A 26,736-nucleotide genomic window follows, 5' to 3' on the forward strand; every position below is an offset into this window, starting at 1 on the left:
TTGCAAAAAAAAGTGTGCAGGGAGATCTGTATGCTTTCTTCTTCTTCTTTTTCTTCTTTTTATTCATTAAATATTTATGCACTACTCACTAAGTGCTGGGGAAATTTAGATGAATACAATAAACACCATTCTGGAAAATTTCACAATCAATTGTGGAATAGACACATTAAGAGATAACTCCCATTGAATATATTGAGTGCCATAATGGAGCCAAGAGAAGTAGGACTCATAATTCAGCTTTGGAGCTGAGATAGGATTAGAGAGCAGAGACAAAAAGGGGTAGTATAAAAGATTTACATACTCGTTTTTGAAATATATGTACAGAAATATTTGAGTAGGATTTACTCAGAAACTAAAAATTCTTTTCTTTTTGATAAAATTGTATTATATTGTGATTTCAATGTCATTTATACATTCATTATCTTTAACCTACAGAATATAAATGTTAATTAGAAAAAAAAGTACTTTTAGAGTACCCAGTAATTTTGGAGACCCTCAATACCTATTTGTTGAATGTATTAATTCATCAATTCATTCAACAAATATTTATTGGGTACTTGCTTGGTGCCAGTCATTGCACTTGAGTCACAAGAGGCCGTAAATAATAAATGCAAAACATAAATGATGTGGAAAGTTATAAGACAATGATTGTAGTGGAACAAATAAAAATTAGAGAAGAGAAGAGGATAAGAAGTAGTGGGTTGAGGGACATCTGACAAATACTAAGTAGGAGGTCTGGGTAGGCCTCTAGAAAACATGTCATTTAAGAAAATACATCAGGTTTGTCTTGTGACTATTTGGGAGTTGATCTTTCCAGGCAAGGAAAACAGCTAGTGTAGAGGTGACATCATGCCAGCTGCATTTGTGGAATAGCAAGGAGGCCAGCTTGGCTAGATGAGGAGGGAACATGTTGAAAATCAGTAGGCAGTGAGTTTAGAGAAGCAGTGGAAAAAAGGTCACATAGGACCTTTCAAACAAGTATAGTTACTTTGAGTGAAATAAGGAACCATTGTAGAGTTTTGAGGAGAAGCGTGGTATAGTTTGTCTTACTTCGAAGGAATTATTCTGGCCACTGTGTTAAGAAGAGATCCTAAGAGATGCCAGATAGAACCAATAATACCAATTGGAAGGCTATTATTGTAACCTAGGTGAGAGAAAAAGTGGTTCAGAGGAAGGTGGAGGTGATGAGTAGTAAGATTTTATATTTTAAAGTCAATGCCAATGCCAGTAATTTTTGCTGATGGATAAAATTTGAGGGATAAAACAGAGGCAATCCAGGATGTCTCCGGGATTCTGAGACTGAGCAACCAGAAGATGAAGTTAACATAAACTGAATGAAAAAAAATTCCCCTTTTACCTAACCTGATTTTAATGTTCAATGGTAGAATTCAGGTAGATTTGGTTATAGAATATGGGGAATGTTTTGAGAAAAATGGAGGGAAGATAAAAGAGAAATTAGGGAAATAGCCATGTTTTGTGTTTAAATTGCTTTTAGCTACTTTGTACCTTCCTTTCCCTTGCATGGTCCATAGGGTCTTAACCATGGCTGCATGGAGAGTAATGAGGTTTAAATGATAATAAATTATAATGTAAATGATCAGAAATAGCATGGGCCTCATTTCGTTTGTAAGATATTTGCTTCTGGTATCCATATATAAATATTCAATACCTGCCAAACTATATAAGCATTATTATATTAAGCTACTCTATAGAAATCTTTTGAAGGAGTTCCCATCCTGCCTCAGTGGAAACAAATCTGACTAGTATCCATGAGGATGCAGGCAGTGGAAATGAATCTGATTAGTATCCATGAGGACATGGCCTCACCTAGTGGGTTAAGGATCCAGTGTTGCTGTGAGCTGCAGTGTAGGTTGCAGACGTGGTTCTGATCTTGCATTGCTGTGGTGGTGTATGCATAGGCCAGCAGCTGTAACTCTGATTGAACCCCTAGCCTGGGAACTGTCATATACTGTGGGTGTGGCCCTAAAAAGATTAAAAAAAAAAAAGAAATCTTTTGAGAAAACAAGTGATACTTATTTAACACATTAAATTAGTTCCATCCATTTTTTATCTGTGAAACAGTCCAGGTAGATATTTCAAAATGAGTAATGTTTCATACTATTTCACTGCTTTTGCTAATAGTTATATTTTTGTAATATACAGTGTTCAAAATATTTTCAGTATATTCCACTTCTTGTAGGTTTTTTGTTTGTTTTCCAATAGCATTCTATACCAGACAAGATTTCTACAAGAAAGATAAAACACACTCAAAAAAAGAGTGACTGGGGAAAGCTTGCTTAAGGGAATGTTAACAACAGTGTGGGCAGGGTTGAAAGAAACCAACAAGGGATAGCAGAGCTTGGGCGGTAGGTTCACAAGCCTAAAGTTGATGCTCTACCTTCTAACCAAGAGAAAGGAATAGTTTTGCAGCTCTCTGAAGGTAAAGTTGTAGTTTAAGTATACTTGCATCTGTACAAAAGGACCATTCAAAAGAAAGAGTAAACTTCAGTAGAGAAATAAAGCCTGGAACAAAGCAAGCTCAACCTAATTTGTCTCACACATGGTGATCCAACTTGCATTTCTCGTTGACTAAAAACGAGAGAATACCTTAGAAAAAGGCAGCCAATTTATGCAGTCCCTAAAGGTCAGCCTCCAGAGGGACATAGCAAAATGCAGCCAGCCAGAGACCAGATTTGGAGGAACAGAGTAATACAGCCAACATGAAATTATATTTTGTAAGGGAGAAATTGATTTATATTAGATCCACGAAGGTGGAGTTCCCGTCGTGGCGCAGTGGTTAACGAATCCGACTAGGAACCATGAGGTTGCGGGTTCGATCCCTGCCCTTGCTCAGTGGGTTAACGATCCGGCGTTGCCGTGAGCTGTGGTGTAGGTTGCAGACGCGGCTCGGATCCCGCGTTGCTGTGGCTCTGGCGTAGGCCGGTGGCTACAGCTCCGATTCAACCCCTAGCCTGGGAACCTCCATATGCGCGGGAGCGGCCCAAGAAATAGCAACAATAACAACAACAACAAAAAAGACAAAAAAAATAAATAAAAATAGATCCACGAAGGTATCAAATATGGTTCCTCAGGCTCCCCAGTAAATATCTTTTGAAAATAATTTTATCTTCTTAGTTTACAAGTATTTTTGAATTTTTGTTAGAAAATATTTTTAAACTTACAAAAAATTTAAAAAATAGTGGTATTAGAAAGAACATCTATATATCCTTTAACTAGATTTATTCTTTGTAAACACTTAACTGCTTTTGCTTTACCATATATTCTGTACATTTTTCTCACTCTAATGCATTTTATGTTATATTATCCTATTCTAAGACCATGAACAGCCAATAGGGCCTGAGTCCTTGACTAACAACCTCCTCAGAGACTTCAGCTCACTCACGTGCACCAAGTTTGAAGCGGGAGGGTAGTTTTCCCCCACAAGACCTGCTTGGTAAAGCCTTTGTGATTGCCTAAGATTGGGATTGAAAGATCACGTGAAGGACTCTAATGGGGAGCTAGATTCTTCAATACTTTGTTACAAATTGTAATTTTATGAATATTATTTTTCTCTGTGTGATTCCACATTTGCTTTAGTCCTAATTCTAGAAGTAAACATATGGAATGCTCACCATTTTTTTTTTTTTAAACTTTGCGATTTTTTCCAGTTCTCTCTTAGATGGATAAAGCTTATCCTTGAGTAGACTCCTCAGGAAGTGTACATGTGTGCAATATTCCCTGAGTCCTAGCACATTTAAATATGTTTTTCCAAAGTCTTCATACTTGAGAAGTATTTTGACTAAATATGATGTCTTTGACTCACAATTTTATTCTTTAACATTCTTGAAAATACCACTTATGACTTGCTTGTATTTGTTTTTGAGAAACCTACTAAAAATCTAATTCTGTTGATTTGGCATCTCTTTTTGTGAAAGTCCTGAGGACTTTATCTTTAAATTTCAATAGCTTTGCTAGATGTGTGCCAGAGTGTTCTGTTCGGTGTCACATGAAATGGTGTGCTGTTTCATTATGTGGAGTCGGGTATTCCTTTATTTTGGGAAATTTTTGATTATCATTGTAAATAATAAAATATTAATTTCCTTTCATTCTTTTGATTTTCTTTATATGTACTATAATTATACATGTCTGGGACTATTGTTGATTGTCTTCCAATTCAAATGCTTTCTCTCTGGCCTTTTTAACTTTTTTAAAAATATGTCTTTTTATTCTCCTGCTGATTTTACCTCTTTTATACACTGGCCTTTATTAAATTTTCATTTGAATCTTTTTTCCCTTAGGAAGCTTTTCCTCTAGTCTTCATTTCTGATGTGTTATTCTTTTTCCTTCTATTTCATTTTTTTTCATTTTTTAAAAGTTTTATGAAGTATAGTTGATTTACAATACTGCGATAAGTACAGCAAAGTGATTCGGTTATACATATACACATATCCATTCTTTTTAAGATTCTTTTCCCATATTGGTTACCACAGTCTTTCTGTATCTTTTATGAGTTCATTCAATTCTTTTTTTCTTCCAATTTATCCATTTCTGCTCTTAGTTTTTATATTTATAATTCAAGATGTTTTTTCATGACCCCAAATACATGTTTTAGGATATTTAAAGTAATAACAAAAACATTCAACTTTGAATGTTTTTATTATTTCTTTTGGCTCTGTGTTTGTTTCTTTAACAGAGAGTTTTCATCAGTAGAATTACTTTAATCACAATTTAAAAAATAACAGTAATTTAATATTTATAAAATCTATTTTCTCTTATGTTACTCATTTTATAAATGGGAGTCCTAATTCAAGAATAGGGTTTCTATCACTTTTGCTATTTTCTTTTTAGGTTTTTTTTTTATGCTATTGTTAATGTTGGAGAGGGAAAAGAGTTGGTTTTTGCTACCCCTTTTTCTGCAAGAAGCATAATTTTCCCCTCTTACTTTCTTATTTTCCTTTACCGCCTCATGCTTATTCCTTATCTTTATATTTCATTCCTTTCAGGAAGCAATGCATCTTCAAGGCTGCCTGTGCTGATCCTGTATACTATCTGCCCTTTATCTATAGTTAGTGTTGTAATCAACCAAATTTTACCTGAGTTTATTATCTTAGAATATAATTCTGCTGTTTGTTTTTTGGGGAATGATTTGGTCTATGTTTCATCTATGTCTTCTGCTTCCTTCACATTTTTTCCTTGGAGTCTCTCTTGCCTTTTCTTTCTCACTTTCTACACCCACAGGCTTAACATTAGGTGACTGATGGAAATTCCACTGAAATTTTCTTTTCTGTGTTTTATAGATTGTCATCTTCTCTCTTACTTAGTAATGTTGAAGTCATGGCTTATTTTGGAATATTTTACCATTTTTGTTATTTTTATTATTTATTTGGAAAGGTGTGTGAGGAAGATTCAGTGTTATTTGGCCATTACTGTTCTCCAAATCCAGTGATCTTCTTTTATCTCTATTTTAAACAACACCCATAACAGCATCACACTTCAAAAAACGTAGTAATTTTATTTAATCACATAAAGTTTTACTCTAAAAAATGCTGATTATAAAATGAGAATTCTGCTTTCAAAAGCAAGGGAATTTTTTGCAGGAATAGATATTCTATAAAATAGACGTATATAAGATTTTCATCAGCATAAGACAGTTTAGTAGCATCAATCATTCCTTTTTAGAATTTGATATTATAATGACATTAAAATATATGTGACACAAAGCTAATCTGGTAATTAGTAGTGATGTATTTAATCATGAATGGCATTAAGAATAATGCTTAGTAACCAGCATATGTTTGCAAGTTTCTAAGAAAATGTTAAGTATTCTAATTTATCTGATTTTTTTTCTAAAACAGCTAACATATTTACTGTTTTGACTGAATTGACAATTTATCTTTGATAGACATTTTAATATAATTATCCACTCCTCTGAATAAGATCATTATAACAGAGCATTTAGAAGTCAGTAAGATCTAACTTTAATAACCTAATAAACTGAACACCAGGTTAAGCAGATGTTCTCAATTTGAAAAAAATGGATGAACTTTCAGACAAATTTCCACAATTTGGTAGAATGAAACTGATGGTAGCATGGCATTAGTTCCACTGAGAGAAGTTGGTGGGGAAATGACAAATATGTTATAGATTCCTATTTTTAAAAGACAGCAGAAAGCTGTGAAAGCAAAGAGTAGTTAAGTTAAAAGTTTCAGATAGAGAAGAGATTTTCTCAAGCATTCTAAAAGTACCGTCTTTGGTTTTTGTACTCTTTCTCCCTCAATCTCTCTCTTTCTCCTCCTCTGTCTCTCCTTCTCTATCTCTCTCTACTCTCTCACCTGCCCTGGACATGGTGCATTTGATTAGATAGAAGGATTCTATTGGAGGAATGAAATATCAGCAGAACTTTGCCTATTTTCTGATGTCACAGATTGAACACTAGAGGAGAACCAAATGGAAGCAGCACCCATCCCCTCCCTCTTGGTGAGTGCTGAGTTCTGGGATCATAAAGGAGATGGGATTCTTAGTTAGGAAAGTCAGAATGGATTTTCTGTTCTTTTTTTTTTTTTCAGCAGACCAGTGTTTATTTTTGTTACATTAATGTGACTTAGTAAATTGCTTAATTTTGTAGCAGAGCAACTTGAAAGTCTGATTCCAAGTCTAATTTGTCTGAATTCATTTTTTATATATTTTTTCCTTTATAGTTGATTTACAGCATTCTGTCAATTTCTACTGTACAGCAAAGTGACAAAGTCACACATTTTATATATATATATGTGTGTATATATATATATACACACACACACACACACACAATTTTTCTCACATTATCCTCCATCATGTTCCATCACAAGTGACTGAATATAGTTCCCTGTGCTATACAGTAGGATCTCATTGCTTAGCCACTCCAAATGCAATAGTTTGCATCTATTAACCCCAGACTCCCAGTTCATCACTCCCTCCTCCTCCCCCTTGCCAATCACAAGCCTGTTCTCTAAGTCCATGAGTTTCTTTTCTGTGGAAATGTTCATTTGTGCTGTATATTAGATTCTAGATATGTGATATCATATGGTATTTGTCTCTTTCTGACTTACCTCACTAATGTGAGAGTCTCTAGTTCTATCCATGTTACTGTAAATGGCATTATTTTGTTCTTTTTATGGCTAAGTAGTATTCCTATGTGTATATACATCACAACTTCTTAATCCATTCGTCTGTCGATGGACATTTAGGTTGTTTCATGTCTTGGCTATTGTGAATAGTGCTGCAATGAACATATGGGAGCATGTATCTTTTTCAATGAAAGTTTTGTCTGGATATTTGTCTTTTTCCCATTTTATATTCTTGCCTCCTTTGTCAAAGATAAATTTACCATAGGTGTCTGGGTTTATGTCTGGGTTCTCTATTCTGTTCCACTGGTCTGTATGTTTGTTTTGGTACCAGTACCACACTGTCTTGTAGCTTTGTAATATTGCCTGAAGTCTGGAAGAGTTATGCCTCCCGTTTTTTTTTTTTTTTTCCCCCTCAGGATTTTTTTTTGAAATTCTGGGTCTTTCATGGTTCCATATAAATTATTGGATTATTTGTTCTATTTCTGTGAAAAATATCATAGGTAATTTGATAGGGATTGCATTAAATCTGCAGGTTACTTTTGGTAGTATGGCCATTTTCACAATATTGTTTCTTCCAATCAGGAGCATGGAATATCTTTCCATTTTTTTGAATTCTCATTAATTTCCTTGATTAATGTTTTAAAGTTCTCAGGATATAAGTCTTTAATCTCCTTGGTCAGGTTTATTACTAGGCTTTTAATTTTTGGGGATGAAATTTTCAAAGGTGTTATATTTTTGTATTCCTTTTCTTTTTTCTCTTTCTTTTTGTTGGTTTTTTTTTTTTTTTTGTCTTTTTCTTGGGCCACAACCACAGCATATGGAGGTTCCCAGGCTAGGGGTCCAGTCGGAGCTATAGCCGCCAGCCTACACCACAGCCACAGCAATGCCAGATCTGAGCCGTGTCTGCAACCTACACCACAGCTCACAGCAATGCCGAATCCTTAACCCACTGAGCGAGGGCAGGGATCAAACCCACAACCTCATGGTTCCTAGTTTGATTTGTTTCTACTGAGCCACAATGGGAACTCCTGTATTTCTTTTCTAATATTGCATTGTTAGTATACAGAAATGCAGCTAGTTTCTGATGTTAATCTTGTGTCCTGCTGCTTTGCTGAATTCGTTGATTGGTTTGAGTAGTTTTGTGTGGAGTCCTTAGGGTTTTCTATATGCAGTATCATGTCACTGCATACAGTGACAATTTTACCTCTTCTCTTCCAACTTGTATACCTTTTATTTCTTTTTATTTGTCTGATTGCTGTGGCTAGAACTTCCAATACTATTTTGAATAGAAGTGGTGAGATTGAGCATTCTTGTCTTTTTCCAGATTTTATTGGGAAGGCTTTAAGCTTTTCTCCACTGAGTATTATATTTGCTCTGTGTTTGTCATAAATATCCTTTATTATTATAAGGTATGTTACCATTTTGGTAAGAGTTTTGATCATGAATGAGGTTGGACTTTTTCAAATGCTTTTTCTGCATCTATTGAAATGATCATGTGGTTTTTGACTTTTCTTTTGTTAATGTGTTGTATGACATTGATTTTGCACATGTTGAACCATCCTTCTGAACCTGGGATGAATCCCACACAATCATTCAGAAAATCTATGGGATGCTGCAAAAGCAGTGCTTAGTGGGAATTTCATAGCAAAACAGGCCTTCCTCAGAAAAATCTCAAATCAACAACTTAACCTACCATCTAAAAGAATTAGAAAAAGGAGAACAAAGAAAACCAAAAATCTGTAGAAGGAAGGAAATCATAAAGATCAGAGAGGAAATCAATAAAATAGAGATTAAAAAATAATAGAAAAATTCAATAAAGCCAAGATCTGGTTCTTTGAAAGAGTGAAAAAATTGATAAGCCTCTGGCCAAACTCCTCAAGAAGAGGAGAGAAAAAACTCAAATAAATAAAATAAGAAATGACAAAGGAGAAATCTCAGTGGAAACTGCAGAAATTCAAAAAGCCACAGAGAGTACTATGAAAAATTATATGCTAACAAATTTGACAACCTAGAAGAAATGGATGACTTTCTAGATACATACAGCCCACCAAAATGGAATCAAGAAGAAATAGATCAATTGAACAGACCATTCACTAGAAATGAAATTGAATATGTCCTAAAAACACTCCCTACAAACAAAATCCAGGACCAGATGGCTTCACAGGTGAATTCTACCAAACATACAAAGAAGAATTTATACCCATCCTTCTTAAAGTTTTCCACAAGGTTGAAGAAGAAGGAACACTCCCAAAGACATTCTATGAAGCCACCATCACCCTAATAGCAAACCCAGACAAAGATACTACCAAAAAGGAAAATTATAGGCGAATATCTTTGATGAATATAGACCCAAAATTTCTCAACAAAATTTTAGCCAACTGAATCCAACAACATAAAAAAAGATCATATACCTGGGTCTTCTCTTCTTATTATAGTGCTTTGGGAAACAAAATACCACTAGAGGGAAGAGCCTGAAAATACCATAGGACACATCTCATCCTTTAGATGATTGAAAATAAAGAATGGGCTAAGCAAAAGTAAAGTTCCAACTCAGCCTCGACTCAGTTCCTCAAACCAAGAAACTGAAGAAATACAACCCACTTGGGGAATTATCATAGGAATTTTTTTCTCAAAATTATTCATGGTGTTTACATATGTTACTAAAAAGAGAAAAATACTACACATACTAAGAGGCAAGAAGATGTGACCAATATGAGAAAAGGCAGACGATAGAAGCAGAACCACAGGTGATCCAAACATGGACTCATGCATGACTATTATAAATGTGTTAAAAGAACTAGAATGATGGATGGAAAAAATAGTGAAAATACAGAGATCTCAAATAACATTTAAATATGTATTAAAAATCAGACATTTTAGAACTGAAAAATAAAGTATTGGAAATTAAAAATTCATTGGCTGAGGATTAACTGCATTCTAGACAGTATTAGTGAAATCATTGTCAGCCCAATGGAAACACATAAACTGAAGCTCAACTGAAGATAAAGAAATGTATTGTAGGAGAGATACATTATGCAGTCAAAGGGAAAAATACAAATGATTAAAATCTCAGAAGGAGAAGAGAAAGACAGAAGCAATATTAGAAAAAATAATACCAGAGACATTTCTAAATCTACAGATTTAAGAAGTTTAGCAATCCCTAAACAGTTAAATATATAGAAAACACTACCAAGGCATAGCAGAGCCAGATATTTGAAAGAAAGTTTTAAAAAATCTTGAAAATAGCCAGAGTAAAAATATGCCTTTGCAAGAGTGATAATAAGACTGATAACTTACTTTTTCCTACTGCAATAAGAAAACATGAAATGATGTATTTAAAGAGCTAAAAGAAGGGGAAACATCAACACAGAATTGTATACTCAACAAAATATTCTTCAGATTTTTGTACGAAATAAATACTTTTTGTATAAAACTGAATGTGTCTGTACCAACTTTGACTGCAAGAAATAGTAAAGAAAGTACTTTGGCTTGAAGGAAAATAATTCCAAATAGAAGTGCACAACTTTAGAAATAGTAAAACATCTCCGGAATGGTAGATTGTAGATACAGGTCGATATAAAAAAGTAACTTCTATTTTTATGTACCAGTAACGATTGCAAAGTGAAATTTTAAAAATACTGTCCACGATAGCATAAAAGCACAAAATACTCAGGAGTGAATTTCATAGATGTGTGAGACCGCTACACTGAGTCTTAAAACTCTGTTTAGAGAATTTAATAAAGAGCCAAGTAAATAGAGAATATAATTGATCTATAGATTTATTACTATTCTAACTGTATTTAAATATTGCTTTTCATTTTTGTGAATATTAAATAGATAATTCTAATGTTATGGAAATTCAAAGGATATAGCAAAGCTGGAACAATCTTTAAGAAGAATACAAGTCACCAGATTTCAGGACTCATAAAGTTTAAGTTAACAGAGCATGAGATTAGTGTAGGGATCAACAGCTCAACCAGTAGGACATACTGAAGTACAGAAATGCATCAACACACATACACTGGGGAAAGGATGATCTTTCAATGAAAATGGTGATTTTTTTTTCTTCTATATGTAAAATTAACTTGAAAATGGCAATTGACGGAAATACACTGTATCATTCATTTCCTATCTCAGGTGACTTGCAGAGATAAAGATACATATTGGATATTGAATAAATAGTTGATAAATCAGTGACAGTTAATACAAACTTCATTACTGAAAAAAATTTAATGGAATGCATATTTAGGACCAGCAAATGACTGACAGAGTTTAGGATCCTGGAATGTTCCCTATAGCTAGAGGAATATAGATGAGGGCTGTTCTACAGGTGCTTGATATATGACCTCATGTTTAACCTAAAGGGATTCATAACTGAGCTGTCATCCAAGGAGCTGTAGTTTTGCATTAATTGAGCTTATCTTGAAGCATAGTGTTGAAGTGGATAGAGCAAAGAAGAAATGAAAGGGCTGTTTTTCATGTTGCTTCTCTGTTGCCAAATAAGGGAAACTTCATCATGTATGATTTTTTTAAATTTCTGAGATTTAACATGATACTATCATAGAGTTCCAAGTATTGATAATTCCATACAGATTAGTTGACTCAAGAAGGTTTAATCTAAATTAGCATAGAAACCAGACAGAGTGGAGTTCCTGTTTGGCTCAGCAGTAAAGAAAACTGACTACTATCCATGAGGAATCACTGGGGTTTAATCCCTGGCCTCGTTCAGTGGGTGGGTTAAGGATCTGGGGTTGCCGTGAGCTGTGATGTAGGTTACAGAGGCAGCTCAGATCCCACATTGCTGTGGCTGTGGTAAAGGCTGGCAGCTACCATTAAGATTTGACCCCTATCCTAGGGCTGTTTTATATATATATATATATATATATATATAATTTTTTTTTTTTTTTAGGGCTGCCCCCTCAGCATATGGAGGTTCCCAGGCTAGGGGTTGAATCAGAGATGTAGCCACTGGCCTACACCACAGCCACAGCAACACCAGATCCAAGCTGCATCTGTGACCTACACCACAGTTCACAGAAACGCTGGATCCTTAACCCACTGAGTGAGGCCAGGCATTGAACCTGCATCCTCATAGATGCTAGTCAGATTTATTTCCACTGAGCCATGATGGGAACTTCTGGTATTTTTTAATGAAAAATATGAGAAGACTTGGAAAAAAAAGAAATAAAGAAAATTACTAAAAGTCACAAAAGAAAAAGAAAAAATCTACTAATTTTTCCTTTTCAAATTGTGATAGATTCAATTCTGAGATAAGGACAGTTGTAGTATTTAGGTATTATTAAGGAGATCTTAAAATTCTTACGGATGATTTAAAATGGATAGTAATGAGGTTTTTCTATAAATTGTATTCCTACATTTGGTTGCCTTTTCTAAAACTTCTAGAATTAATCATAGTCAGGGAAATGCTAATTTTCCAAAATTGAATTTTCAAAATAAAATTGTATGCTTCACAAATGTTTTCTGATTTATGGCTTGTATTGCAAGTTGGCACTTTTTCTTTATTAATTCAAGCATCAATGGCTTTTCTACTAATATTTCATTTGATACTAAAAACTGAACTAATAACCAAAATATATTTTCTTTCATTGGACTGAAATTGAGTGTTGATGCATTTGGATGATGAGCTCATAATTAAAATTGTCCAGAATTTCTGGCTTTTATTGTTACACCATATGTAACAAGCTACTGTAATATCCTTAACCATAAAACAGTGTCATATATGTCTAAAGATTAGGAATTTATAGTTGAACACTTTCCTTACTGAAAGCAAAAAAAAAAAAAAAATACATTTGCAGTTTCATCTTTCTATTCTTGATAAGATCATTTCTGTAATCCCAAATACCTTTGAACTCTAAATTCTGTGTAAGTAAAGTCAACCCTCATTATTTGTGGGTTCTGTATTTGTGAATTCACCTACTTGGTAAAATACATGTGCAACCACAAAACAATATTTATGGTACTTTTATACTCATTTTTTCATATATGCAGAGCTGCAAAAATTTTTAGTTGCTTAATATACACATCCCCAGCTGAGAAGGTAATACCCAGCCTTCTTGATTCAATCCTTATGCTGTAAAAGTGCATCCTTAAGCAGTCTATTTAGTGCCACATTTTTTGCTTTTTTTTTCTTGGTACTTTTGCTGTTGAAAATGGCCCCCAAACATAGTACTGAAGTGTTGTATAGTGTTCCTAAATGCAAAAGGCTGTGATGTGCCTTATGGAGAAAAGGCATATGTCAGTTATGCTTTGTTTCTAACATGAATTATAGCACTGTTGGCCCTGAGTTTAACATTAATGAATCAACAATATGGTCCATCCAGAAAAAGAAAGAAGAAATTCACTGATCTGTACATGAGCACTCTGCAAAGTGCTAAACTAACATGTAGTGCATGATGAAGCCATGGAAAAGATGAGAAAGTGGCTAAACTTTTTCATTTGTGAGATGATGTCCAATAAAAAGCAGAGTGGATAACATTGCTGTGAAGCTGATAGCCGAAGAAATTTATAGTCATGTTACCCAGGGTTAGGAAAAGACTAAACCTTTCTTGGCTACTGCTTCCTGGCTTGCACATTTCAAAGGTGATATAGAAATAAACTGTTAAACTTGCAAATGGGGCAGGTTCTTCAGTTAGGGGGCTGTAGAATAACTAAACAAAAACAAAAACAAAACAAAAAGCAACTGCTGAATGTTGTACAGGAAAAGAGTTATGTAGAAGTGCAAATTTTTCAAGGTAGATGTGTCCAGCTTATTTCATAAGGACTTTAGTAAAGTAACCTATATCATGCAATTAGAATTTGAATGACAAAAATGTTGTGACCACAGGCTTGCAGGAACCTAACTCTGCATTCCCTCTAAGGGCAATAGTTCAGTATTGATTAATTCAGGGTTCACAGAAACTCTATAGAAGATAACAACTGCAAATAACAAGAATCAACTGTAAATTACCTACATATGTGTGTAGTTACTGTTTGAGCATCAGACTTCTGTATGGAACTGCCATTCATATCTCTGATGGAAAACATTGACATCTAGCTTATGGTCATTGTCAAAGAAATAGGAACTAACTGCAACTTTTTCTCTTTTCATGACAACATATTTAAGACTTGGCTAAAAAAATCACAACCTAGCCCTACAGCTCATAACTGTTAGTAGTTTATCCAAGCCCAGATCTATACTTCCTTGTTTAATGCTCCATCACCTATAGCATTTCACTCAGGAGATTATGTAATGCTTTAAGAGAACCAGTTGAACATCATTGCCAATTCATAAGTTTCATAAGAAGCTACCCATCTCTCTACTCCTGGGAGACTTTATTGTAGATGGAGGGGCAATGCAGCTTCACTATGTACATAAACCTGATTGATAAGACTGCAACCTGCTACCAATTTTTTTATTGGAAAATTTATTCATTGGCTCTTAGGAAAGGAAAGAGTTAAATGAACACAGGAGAGATTTCTTTTAGAAGATTAAAACAAAGTGTAACAAATTTCTCCCTATCTCAGAGAAGTAAGGATGGGTAAACATTTTCATGACTCCAAGACTTGAATATGCTCTTTGTCAGTGATGCTAAAACTATAGTATCTGGACCTTTGGAGATCCCTGAGACCTTTTCAGAGGGTCTATAAGGTGAATATTTTTTTTACATTAATAATAAGATATTCTTTGCCTTTTTCATTTTTTTTAATTTGCTCTTATGAAGATAGCAAATAGCAAGTAAAGCTGCTGATGCCTCCAAAAGAATGAAGGCAGTAAGTTTATATCACTTATGATGAAATGGGAAGTAAACATAAAGCAAGCACTTATGCTTCATACTGTTTATGCATTGTTTGTCTAGAGAAAAAGCTCTTGTGTAATTGTTTGAGTGGCAAGCTCATCTAACTACTCTTTTCATAGCTTCACTTCCAACAGGAAGATGACTGACTGGGAAACTGTGGGTATTCAAAAGTTGGGTATTTGGCAGACATTTTCCTTGAAATATGGAGTCATTCACCTTAGGGAAAACAAATTACAGTAAATTTTTTTTTTTTTTTTTTTTTTAGGGCTGCACCTAAGGCATATGGAAGTCCCTAGGCTAGGAGTCAAATAAGAGCTGCAGCTGCTGGCCTACACCACAGCCACAGTGACACCAGACACAAGCCATGTCTGTGACCCACACCACAGCTCACAGCAATGTCAGATCCTCAATCCACTGAGTGATGCCAAGGATAGTACCTGCATCCTCATGGACACTAGTTGGGTTCACTTCTGCTGAGCCACAAGGGAACTCCACAAATAACAGTATTTATTGCCAATGATAAAACTCAAGCTTTCAGTTGAAAATTAGAATGTGGAAAACTTGTATTTCTTCACCATGAACTTGATAGTTTCCTAAGACTCAAAGGTTTTTCTAAGGAGATCAGTGATGACACAAGCAAATATTTTTTATGTTGCATTTGAAAAGCTCCAACATTTGGAAGATCTGCATAACTCAGTAAACTAGTATTTTTCATGTATGGCATTATAATATATGCTATTATATATATGTATTATGTTATAATATATGGTACTTGGAGTTCCCGTTGTGGCTCAGTGGTTAACGAATCCAACTAGGAACCATGAGGTTGAGGGTTTGATCAGTGGATTAAGGATCCAGCATTGCCATGAGCTGTGGTGCAGGTCACAGATGCATCTCGGATCCTGCATTGCTGTGGCTGTGGTGTAGGCCAGTAGCTATAGCTCTGATTAGACCCCTAGTCTGGGAACCTCCATATGCTGCATGTGTGGCCCTAAGAAAAAACACACACACACTTACACACACACACACAAATCTATATCTTTATATCTATGTATATATATGTATATGTATAATATATGGTATTACAAAATTATTCATAGATAAAACAATTCAAAGTGCAAGGTAGACCAATAAATTTAATCTACTCTAGTATGAAACTTTCACTGTTATTGTTTTAATATCCTCATTGCAAGTAACCTTTAAGAAACCATTACTTATTGAGTTTTGATGTAATATCAAAGCAGGGTATCCACAATTATTAGAAAAATTTTAATTGGAAAATAACAATACTATTCTATTTCCCAACTGAATATATGTGTGAAGCAAAGCTGTGTAACCAAAATAACATATTGCAGTAAGTTGAATTCAAAGGCAGATATGAGGATATAGCTGAGATTTTTTTAAAGACAGATATTACAGGGTTTTTTTGTATATATACAGATGTCAATCTTCTCACTAGTTTTTATAACTTATCATTACTTTGCATTAAAATATTTTACATGTTAACATATATTAGGTTTTAATTATTTTTAAGTTCCAAAATAATTTTAATAAGTGCAGCTCTAATTTTTAATAGAGTAATTGTTGATAGATATGACCAAATAAACAAATGCTCATTGCATCCTTAGTCATTTTTAAGAAAGGAGTCCTAAAAGCAAAAAGTTTAAGAGCTGCCACACTATATATTGGAGATACCTCAATATCATAACTTGAGATAATATTCTTCATTATTATCTTAAGTTATGCTTAAAAATAAAGATGGCAGTTATACAGAGTAATCAAATGGAAGGTCTTAGGACTTAGCTATTTTATTACCAACTGAGGTAGTACTGTTTGACCCAGTCCGTGGAAGAGTACATGGGAAGAGAATGAGAGCAAAATTCCTGTTCATTTGTTTGATGATGAAAGGATGTAGATAAACCACAATAACAGAAGAAATGTTTTGTTTGCTTGAGTCTGGAGAATCAGTCAACTGGTATAGCATAATATTTATTCATGAGTGGGCAGCGAGATGCTAATATTTATTTAGTTAGTTTCTTATATATATCATTTTGTTTCCTTTCTACACAACCAGTTGAGGTGAATACTACTATCATCATTTTGTAGATGTGGAAAATGACTAAGCTGAAATCGGACAAAGAGAGTTAAGACTTAGGCTAGATATTCTCAACGTCATAGTCCTTGCTATTTCTGTTGTACCACATTGCCATGAGAAGGACTTCCTTTTTTATCCCTTTTAGGTTTTGAGCTATATTCATATAACATTTAAAATCTAGTATGTTTGAATTTTAAATGGTTTGTGTTAGTATAAAAGTGATGTTTATAAAAGTTGAAAATAAATATAAAAGTCAAGAAAATTACCCACATTTTTCTAAAGTGGAGTTACTGTACACTCCATTTAATATATGTATATCTGTAACATCCTAATAAATATATATAATTAACATTCTTATGTATGATTAATATTCCTCTTTAAGAGTTTAGTTTCCTAAGAAGATTTAACTGCATGGCTATACCAGAATTTATTTAATAAATTCCTATTATTGAGGATCCATTTCCAATATTTCACTACTGTAAATAATGTAGCATTAGATACTCTTCAGTTAAAATTTAGAATATACCCATTATCATTCCTCAGAAAAATATTAAAACTAGAATTATTGAATTATACCTCAAAATACATTAATACACATTTATTCTTATAACTATTTCTAGGTTACTGCTGGAGTAAATATTTTTGTTTTGTTTTAATGTAATTTTTATTTGTTTTTATCATAAATATCACTAGTGTGCTTTACATTGTTTCAAAATATAGGCCATTTGCAATTAAAATATTTATTAAGATATTACTTTGAAGAAATCATCATTTTCAACTATATTAATCATTCTGTGTCAGGCACTGTTCTTATTTATTTATTTATTAATATCAAGACATTTAATCCTAAAAAAAATACTTTGAAATAATATATATCAGTTAGGTTAGGCCAAGATATACTGCTGTAACAAATAACCCCAAATCTCAGAAGCATACAATAACAACAGTGTTTTATTTCTTGCTCACATTACTTGTCTGCTGCTGATCTATAGCAGCTCTGCTCCACTTCTTTATAGGACTCAGGCTAAAGAATTAGTCTCAATTGGGATTTTGTCAATTTTGTGACAAATGGGAAAGAGAAAAGGTTTAACTGTACTCCACAATTTCTGTTTAAGTCACTTTTGTTCAAATAGCTTGACCAAAATTCAAATGGCTAAACCTATCTTAATGGAAGGAGAATGTATAATCCTTCCATATGGAGGGTCGTCACAAGTCATAGATGAGCCATGCTTTCAGTGGGGAAGGGAAAATATTACCTTCTCATAAGGAGGAATGACAAATATTTGAGAACAAAAATATATGTCACATTAGATACTATTATTTTCCACATTTTTAAAATTATTGTTTTCATTTTATAGCCACACCTGCAGCATATGGCGGTTCCCTGGCTAGGGGTTGAATCAGAGCTGCATCCCCCAGGCTACACCACAGCCACAGCAATGCGGGATCCAAGCTGTGTTTGCGACCTATGCCACAGCTTTCAGCTGTGCTGGATCTTTAACCCACTGAGTGAGGCCAGGGATTGAACTGGCATCTTCATGGATATTAGTCAGGTTCTTAACCCACTGAGCCACAATGGGAACTCCTATTTTTCACACTTTATGGATGAGAAAACTGAGAGTTCTGATTTTTCTAATATTGAAAAAGAGCAAACCTCAGAGATTTAATAAATGATGGAGCCAAAATGCAGGCCCAAGCACTCTGGTTTTAGAGACTATGCTCTGGTTCAGTGATACAAAATAAATCACATCTAGTAAAATTGCCTAGCACCTCATAGTATCTTATAAATATGATAGGTCTATAATTTATTGTCCAAACTTGAACCCTTTTTTTGATAAATATTTAGCTGAATGGGATCCATGTACCAGTTTTAATTGAAGCCTGTCCCAAAGAAACCAAAATGAGTGGTTAACCTGAAGGAAAGTTTTATAAAAAAAAAAATGTATTATTTGGCAGTAATTAAGGACTTTGGCAAGTTTGGATAAGGAATTCAGATCATGTAAACACAGAGGCTTCACTACAAAATATATAAAGCAATACCCTTAAAGGTATAGTAAATTTCTAAGTTGACTTTGCTTCTTTACTGTATACTTTAAGTGAAACTTATTAATCTTTGTAGTGTTTTCCAAGATGGTCTCTAAAATCGGTTCTATTTTAGTTTAACTTCCCTTTGAAGAAATAAATATCCCTAAAGAATGCCAAATATTAGCTCTAAAGTTTTAATATCTGGAGTAGAATGAATAATAAAACTTACACTAAGAATCAATTAGTGTAACAATGAAAAGAATCAAGATTTTCTGATCTGAAGTTCTGTGCCTATTGTTTTGTGCCCTTAGTGAAGAAATTTATAAATGCAGCTGAGTATGCAAACTACAAAAGCTTATTATTTTAACATTGTTTTTTCATGTACTAGAAACCTTTAGGGGAGTTTTGGGTAACAAGCTTTTATAAGCTTACCAGACTCGTTAATTGTACTGGTACAACTTTTATTTATAAGATTTCTATTGACTTGTTTCTAAGATTTGAAATTGGAAAATTTTAAAGTAAAATACAAATCCCACATGGAGAACTGATCACAAGATTTGAAATAAGTAGAAGACTCTCAAAATAAATATAAAATAATAGTAAACGAAAAATATATTTCATATCATTTGTGATACTATTTATGAATACCCCTTTAAATTAAAACAAGACACCATTTTCATCTGCCAAATGGGCAAATATTAAAAGATACAATATTCACTCTTGGTAAGGTTGTGGTCAAATGAGCATTCTCATATACTGCCAGTGAGTTTAAATTCACACAACTTTTATGGAAAATAATCTGCAATATTAAAGCAAGCTTTTATACATATTTCTGACATTGACAATGGAGAATTTATCCTTTGGAAATATTCATAAATGTTGATGAAAATTTACCTACCAGCATTATTTATAACATTAAAAAACTGCAAATAGTAGTGAAAGGTTACACAAATATGGTCTGCTCAGATGATATGTTTTAATGTGAGTGTTTTTGTGTTCATCTTGTTTGGGACTCTCTGTGTTTCTTGTATCTGGATGTCTATTTCCATCTTCAGGTTCAGGAAATTTTCAGCCATAATTTTATCAATAAACTTTCAACCCTTTTCTCTCTGTATTCTGGGAACCCCCCCCCCAATAATGCAAACATTAGTAGGCTTGTTGCTCCAGGTGTTCCTTTAACCATTCTCATTTTTAACATTTGTCTTTCTTTTTGCTGTTCTCTTTGGGTGATTTCCATTATTCTGGCTTCCAGATCACTTACACATTTTTCTGTGTTGCCTAGTCTGGTCTTCATTTCTTCCAGTGTGATTTTCATTTCAGTAATTGTATTCTTTAGCTCTGATTTGTTGTTTTTTTTTACACTTTATAGCTCTCTATTAAAATTTTCACTATGTTCATCTATTTATTTTCCCAAGTTAACATTTTTATTGCTGTTGCTTTAGACTCTTTATCTTGTTAATATTCATTAGTTGTTTTTTTTTTCTGTTTTTTTTTTCCTTGTTCTTTCATTTGAAACAGATTCCTCTGTCTTCTCATTTTGTTTAGTTTTGTCTTTATGAAATTAGGTGAAACTTATCTATCCTGGCCTAGAAGGGGTGTACTTGTGTGGGAATGTCTGTATACAGTCTGTGTGTGCCCATTGGCTTTGGTAGGAAAGCTAGATCTAAAGTAAACACTGGTCATGTCTTCTCTCAGGGTGTACTAGCAGCTATCACTTTGGTGGAAGGTGGAGCGGGAGATGCAGGGGGCAAAGCCAGATTCAGGTGTGAGCTGGGGCTTCTTCTATACTCAGTGGCTGTCACCACCCTATCAGGGGTGATGTTGGGTGCCAAAAATGGTATAGCAGAAACCATGGGAGTTCCCATCATGGCTCAGTGGTTAATGAATCCGACCAGGAACCATGAGGTTGTGGGTTTGATCCCTGGCCTTGCTCAGTGGGTTAAGGATCTGGCGTTGCTGTGAGCTGTGGTGTAGGTTGCAGACGTGGCTCGGATCCCACCGTTGCTGTGGCTCTGGCTTAGGCCGGCAGCTTCAGCTCCAATTTGACCCCTAGCCTGGGAATCTCCATATGCCACAGAAGTGGCCCTAGAAATGGCAAAAAGACAAAAAAAAAAAAAAAAAAAAAAAAAAAAAAAAAGAGAGAGAGAGAGAAACCATGAAGGTCAAGTCTGAGCTGGTTCTGCTATGTGTGCACTCTCCCAACTCCACACAATTGAACCTTTGTCCCAGAGGGGAGTAGTGATGAAGCAAGAGGGGACGGAAGGGGCACCTGGTGCAGGCTGAGGTATGTGCTGGAATGGGTCCCCCAGAGTTCCAGAAAGCTCCAGATCCACTGCCTCTGTGAGCACCAGTAATGCCTGCTCTCACTCTCTTTAGATGCAGTACTGGGGCTGAGCTGTCTCCATCTTTCCCAAGTGTGCACTTTCCTGAGCAAAAAAAGACTTCAACCTAGTGGGGAGCAATGCTGCAGTTAGAGGGACCAGAGCCTTAGGCAGTTTCAATCTGATTCCTCTGCCTTGTTCCCAGGAGTAAGCAAGCATGAATGTGCTCTGCACATCCATGTCTATGTTTCTTATAGCCCTCCTGTAAGTCCCACTAGTTTCCAGACAAGCAAAGGGGACTCATCTTCCTAGTGTCAGACCCCAATATGTGGTTCCAACCCCTCCCAAGCCTATGATATTCCCTTTCTCTTCTATGTCCCTTTCTAGGATGGGGGGTTCTCAGCTGATTGCATTCCCCCATTCATACCCAACTCCATGTGGATTTTTTTTTTTTATAGCATTGATTGCAGAAGAGATTCTTCCAGTCTATAGTTAGTTTTCAGTGAGAGCTTCTCCACATGTAGATGTATTTTTGGTATATTTGTGGGGGGAGATGAGCTCCATGTCTTCCTACTCCACCAACTTGATCTTCTCTTTTCATCTTTCTAAACTCCCAGATGCATTGCACATGTGAGATAAATGATAGATAATAAATTACTAATACATATTTGCCTTCACACAGGCAATATTTACAGTGGTTGAGAGAGGAGACTCTGGAGCAAAATTGCTTGTGTTTGAATCCCAGTATGTATAACTGCACCATATAAGGAAAATTACTTAACCTCTCTGTGCCTCAGTTATCTCAAGTATCATAATGGGCAAACCAGTGCTACCTATCTTCAGAGTTGTGAGGATTATGAGTTAATCATTTCAAAACACTTAGAACAGTGCCTGGCACATGGCATGTTTATTTGCTATTATTTCAAGACAATTTTCTTTCTAAATGGCTATAATGATTGCAGTACAAACATAAGCATATTCAATGTTGGGAGTAATTTGTTAGGAGCTCTATTGTCATATGTAGGGATGTAGAAGATAATCAGCATGTAGGCTAATCATTAAGAGATTTTTGTATGTAGGAAAGTGTGTGATAACCTGAATGTTTATTGATGAATTTATAATTAGATAAAAATTATGAATGTTACAGGATGTCATTATAGTGCTTTTAGAGGTGAAAATTGTACAGCATGGTGATAAATATTCATGGATCAGGATAAAAGCAAGTTTTCAATCTTCATATGACATATAAATAGTTTTCTTAATTGAATTTTCTCTTTTTGAAAATTGAGATAATTGACAAAAAAGAATACTTCAAAATATAGAAAATAATATTTTAAGTAATTTACAAATGTTGGGCATTACTTTTTTCTCATTAATAACTATTATCATCAAATGTAAAAAATTAAAACAAAGTTAAATAGCTTTGAACCATCTTTAATAATGTTGAAAATATTGAGAAAGTGTATGGAGCAAAATGAACATTATGTTTTACCCTTTTGTTTATTTTTATATCATTTTCTTTTATTTAATCAGTATTATGGACTTGGGAATATTTGAATATAAGGTGCCCAAATATTTTGGACTCCTTCCATCCCTTTATTTTCTTAACAAACTTTGGTTAATAGAGTTGATGATCTATGCAAGTATTAGTTCAACAAAGAATGCTAAGAAAGAAGTATAGCATGGAAATCTTTAACTAGACAACCTGGCTGCTTTACTTAGTGTAATTTTTTAAAAATTATTATTCCATAAAAACTCACTGAATGTGGTCTAGAACATAGGTGACTCTCATCCAATCCTCCTCACTGATGATTGAATGAAACTAAGGGGGAAAAAAGAAGATAGAGGGAGAGGGGGCATAAGGAAGGGGAGAGGGCAGTTGGGAGGAGGAGGAGGAGGATTACATATTACCTTATAACGAAGGTTTGAAATGATTGCTTTAGCATTTAATAAACAAAATAAAGAGAAGATAGAGTTAAGTAGCAATAAGGAAAAGTTAAAATGTACCTGGGCTAGGATATCAATCTATAAATATGATTAAATGCTACACCCAGCAGTTAATAGAAGTTTAATGATATTTTTTATCTTGGGGTTCTTTACAACATGACTTTGCTATAAGGAGGTGGCAAGGGGAGGAACGTTTACTTGGTTTCTAACTTGGTACCTTCCTTAGATTCTCCTGACATATTAGCATTGCCAAATTCCTGGGTATCCAGAACCCAAAATAACCTTCCATACTCCAGATGTACCTGTATACTCACTTTCTCCCTAATCTTTAGGCTATTCAAATGATGTTACCAAAGCCTGAGAATTTCAGCTACTTTTCTCAGTGACCTGGGGCCCTATGTTAGCTGAAGTACATTACTCATTATACCAGTGTTTAGAAACTTTTCAGTTCCTTGGATAAAATCAGAGATTGGAATCTCTAAGCAGAGGATCACATGTAGTCTCTGAGAGAGAGGGCAGAAAATGTTGAATTTTAAAGAAAGTTTCATTTTTCATGTTTTCCATGGCATCTAATATAAGTCACAATGTTATGTGGTCACATTGAAGCATTAGGTATCATTTTATGTTGCTGTGCATATAGGATTTCCTGATACTTCCCACACATACTGAATTTTCTGCCCTCACTGTCTGGCTGTTCTTGGGGGAACACCTGTAATTTGGTTGATTTTAGTATAAACTCCACAAAGAAATTATGAAGCCTGAAGATGTACCCTCTTTCTAGATCTCATCATTTCTAGATACTGATCTCTACCTTAGCACCCTTCCCTTGACTTTTTCATTATTTTTCTCCTACATTCTTTTCATATTTGAACCACCTTAGTATTAATGTAAAAACCTATCTTGTGACAGAAGCAATTAGTCTATTAGCCTTCTGCCTTTGCTCTCTGTTCTATGGCTGCCTCTGTTCAGGACTCCCCCTCTTAAAATGATTTGCATTGATTTTAATTAAGCAGTGCCCTTGTGTCCTCTCACCAGAAAATCCATGTCACTGCCTGTGATTTCCTTTATGTAGCAGTACCAACAGTTCTATTTTAGTCCTTGTTACAAATGACCTATGGTAGAAAAAATGAACTATAGTAGACTAAGCATTATCATTTCAAAGATGCTCTTATGCAAAACTCAGGTCTTATACCAAGAACATACTGAAATACCTGCTACTGGTATTCCATACCAGAATATTCCCAATTTACCCTATATTACAATGATGTTTCCCATCCTCTGAGTGACTTCCCATAAATATGAATGCTATCAGAAATCCAAATGACATTTGTGTTGAAGTCAGACCATTGTCAAATGACCATTGGTTTATCTTAATCATGCTAGTATATTATGTCTGGTATTTAACAATATGAAGTAGCCTCAACTTTTAATGGACACTTGTGGTCCAACCACAGTAAAGCAGTGTGCTTGAGCCTTGGGTTTTCTTAGTCTCTTGGCTCCAATTCAAGCAATTTCCTGTATATACAACCAGAAGAGACTTAAACATTTCATGAATGTGACAGATTTCTTCTAAAATAACATAGATTGTTAGTACCTAACTTCTGGTTAAGTTCCAGAAGCCAGTTTACTATTCTCTATCTAAATGGGTTCCCTGAATATAAGCTTGTTCTAACTATTAGGAGTTCCTTCTATCCTCAAGTGTAAAGAAAAAGAACATGCTCATGGTTTAATGAGCTGATATTTGACCTGGTACTGTATGTCTTCAAAGCTAGAACTTCCTCTATCTAATGTTTCAGAGCATTGAAGTTTCTATATGACATCAAAAATCTCTTCATATTTATATCATGAACTTTGAAAGATAATTTGATTATTGATTCTATTAATTTCCTTGTATCTCTGCTTCATCACTTCTAAATTAAGGTTGTCAAACACAATGGTGTCTGGAGTTCTTTAATGCTCTCACTTTTAGAATTAGCAGGGGCAGTTGCATTTTGAACATCTTATTTGCACCTCTGTTATGATGAATATTATGAAGTGTAACGAGCAATTCCTCCCCTCAGTGGAAGAAATGATAAATATCAAATGACTGGATCAAGAAATGAGTGCTGTTGTTTTTCAGTTCACTAAGTTGGAGAAAGAATAGGCTTCCTTTTAGGCGTGGCTTTGACATAGAACTTGAAAGGTAAGAAAGACATCTTCCTTCTGTCCTCTGTTCTCCTTCCATAGGTACCTCTGTTTGAGACATCTTTTTATAATGACTTGTACACTGATAATTAAGCAGTATCCGTGTCCCCTCATCTGATAAGCACATTCTGTGTGCCATTTCCCTTTGTGTGGGAGCAGCAGTTCTAGTTTAGTTTCTGCTGAAGTGAAGAAGGCAGTGGAGGAAATGGTGTGGGGGTGGTAGAGGTGGATAGACTTTAGTATCAACTCGTCCAAGTTGGAGGAGTCCTGGAAAAGAATGTTAAATGCAGTGAACTCAACCTTGATGTTTTCATGGGTAAAAGGCTACATTCTAAACCCAAGGACTGAAGAAACAGATGTTTTGAAACTGTTCATCTGGTAAGCATGGAGGGTAGATTTGAAAGAGTCTGAGAGTTACTCTGTAATCAAATAGGAGCAATTTCACTTAAGCACTAGCTGGTGGTGGCTATTTTTAGAGTCCGAAGCAGTAATGGTCTAAAAGTAATATTTTAACTGTACATGTCACTTTTTATTGTAATAGATTAAAGGATATTACAAAGTTATTTTTATTAAGTTCTTTATATTTGTTTTCCTGGGATTCTGTCTTTAATCTCATTATAAATTTATTATGGGAAATTTATTGCTGAACTGGTTAACAAGATTCTTGGTTTATGTAGTTTCTACTATATAAATCCTACTTGGATTTTATTAAATCATTGATATACCTTAATCATGAAAAAGACTATTTAAAATTAAGTTGGATCCATAAAACAATATTATCACTCTAAGGTAAGCTCAATAAATTTCAGGAAATTAATTTTAAGTTAAATATAATATAATCCCTAACATATTTAAATATTTTTAGTGAGATCATACTTATATTTAAAACTGCTTACTATGATACTAATGCTTTCACTTACCTCTATCATAAATACTGGAAAACCCATATATTAAAACGAATTCATCTTTCATGCCAACTATAATGAAGGTATTTGATTTATCTAAAATAATAAGGAAGCTTGCTGCTAATGTTCAGATAAAATTTCATGCTCCTGGTACTAAGACAAACTTCATGTATTATATACAGTTCCTTCTTCATTCCGAACATAGATACATTATTACCAACATTCTATTTTAAATTGTTTATAAATCTTATGTTTTGAGTAATTTACCACGAGCATCAATTTTGAACATTCACATCAAATTTCTTGGTTAAGAATGAGATTCCTATATTCTCTATCACTGTTCTTTTTTTTTTTTTT

At 34.4% G+C, this 26,736-nt stretch overlaps 1 protein-coding gene across 9 annotated transcripts in view; it reads left to right on the forward strand.

Moving 5' to 3' along the window:
• GALNT13 (polypeptide N-acetylgalactosaminyltransferase 13) overlaps positions 1–26,736 on the forward strand; it is a 604,605-nt gene that overhangs the window by 159,375 nt on the left and 418,494 nt on the right. Inside the window, exon 1 of one of the 9 annotated variants that reach the window (XM_021076296.1) lies at positions 2,980–6,477. The exons of the other annotated variants lie outside the window; for them this stretch is intronic. The gene's annotated coding sequence lies outside the window, so the exon portion shown is untranslated. Of the gene's footprint in view, positions 1–2,979; positions 6,478–26,736 lie in introns of those variants that run through there. 9 annotated transcript variants of the gene reach the window in all.

Source organism: Sus scrofa, chromosome 15 (assembly GCF_000003025.6).
Source record: "Sus scrofa isolate TJ Tabasco breed Duroc chromosome 15, Sscrofa11.1, whole genome shotgun sequence".
Classification (NCBI taxonomy): Eukaryota; Metazoa; Chordata; class Mammalia; order Artiodactyla; family Suidae; genus Sus; species Sus scrofa.